The following is a 1,208-nucleotide window of genomic DNA, read 5'->3' on the forward strand; positions in this document are numbered from 1 at the left end:
TCCCCGGGACGTCTGCACCAGTTGAGACCGAGACTCGGTCCTGGGAGCCTTTCCGGTCAGAAATAGCACCTGCGCTCTCAGCGATTCTGGGGTGTGAGGTCAGGGCTGAATTAAGGCTGACGCAGGCGGGCCACTCGCGCCCCGCCAGTGGGCCAAAGTTCACGGCCTCCTCAAGGGCTCCTGAGCTGGGCACGCCCCCTCCTGCCTGGCCTGCCCAGCGCCTCCTAGGGGCCCCCCAGCCTCCCCAGCATGAGAGCGGGGGAGGGGCTCCCCACCCACCCCTCCCCTCCCCTCCCCTGCCCTGCCCCGCCCCGGGGGCTTCCCCGGAGACCGGCCAGCAGTGGGCTTGGAGGTTTTAGCGCGGCCTCCTTCGCCGGCCAGGTGAGGCGGGGTCGGTCCCTGGAGACGGGCCTGAGCCCGCCTGGCCTGGTGCGCGGAGCCCCGGGGGCCACCCGCCTCGTGCCACTAAGCCCTGGTGCTGGCTGGCACCGACCGGCTCACTAGCGCCTACGTGTCAGGCCGCCTCCCCAGGCCCGAATGCGGTCAGTCCCTGAAGCCCAGCTGGGAATCCCTTCGCGGGCTGCCTGGCCTCCTCGCCAGGCGTCTCTCCCCGTGACGGCGCGCCCGTGTGCTGCTGACTCCCCTTAGCCGTCCCAGCTGAGGGCCCCGAAGCGAAGCAGCGAGGCTGGAGACCCTGCGACCCCGGTCGGTTCTGGTGGGGCGGCCGGACTGGACGCCCGAGCCGGCCACGGCCCCGCACCTCGACTCTCAGGCCTGCAGGGCGCGGCGGGGAGAGCCGGCCCTCGAGGACGGGGCTGCTGGTTCCAGCGGCCGGCGGGGTCAGCTCGCAGGCGGGGGAGGCCCCTCGGCTTCCGCCTGACGGGCGAGGCTGCCCCAGAGGCGCTCCCCGGCAGAGGACAAGGCCTCTCACCGCCGCCGCCCAGGGCTCGTGGGACTCGCGGCGTGAAGGGTGGACGGTCAGGCCAGGCTGCTCGCCGGCTGAGCGGCGCCCGGCCAGCAGCAGCCCTGGTCCTGCTCCTCCAGCCTGCGGGCGGCTGTCTGTGGGCGACAGTGCAGGGCAGGGAGCAGGGGTCCACCTGGGCCGGCCGCCGGACTCTTGGGGTGTGGCCAGTGCTGGGGGGCAGGGGCGCCCCAGCACGTGTGCTGGCAGCCTGGGAGTCCTCACCCCTCTGCCTGGGGCACTGAGG

This window comes from Condylura cristata, unplaced genomic scaffold (assembly GCF_000260355.1).
Source record: "Condylura cristata isolate star-nosed mole 26May11 unplaced genomic scaffold, ConCri1.0 scaffold00106, whole genome shotgun sequence".
In the NCBI taxonomy this organism is placed as follows: Eukaryota; Metazoa; Chordata; class Mammalia; order Eulipotyphla; family Talpidae; genus Condylura; species Condylura cristata.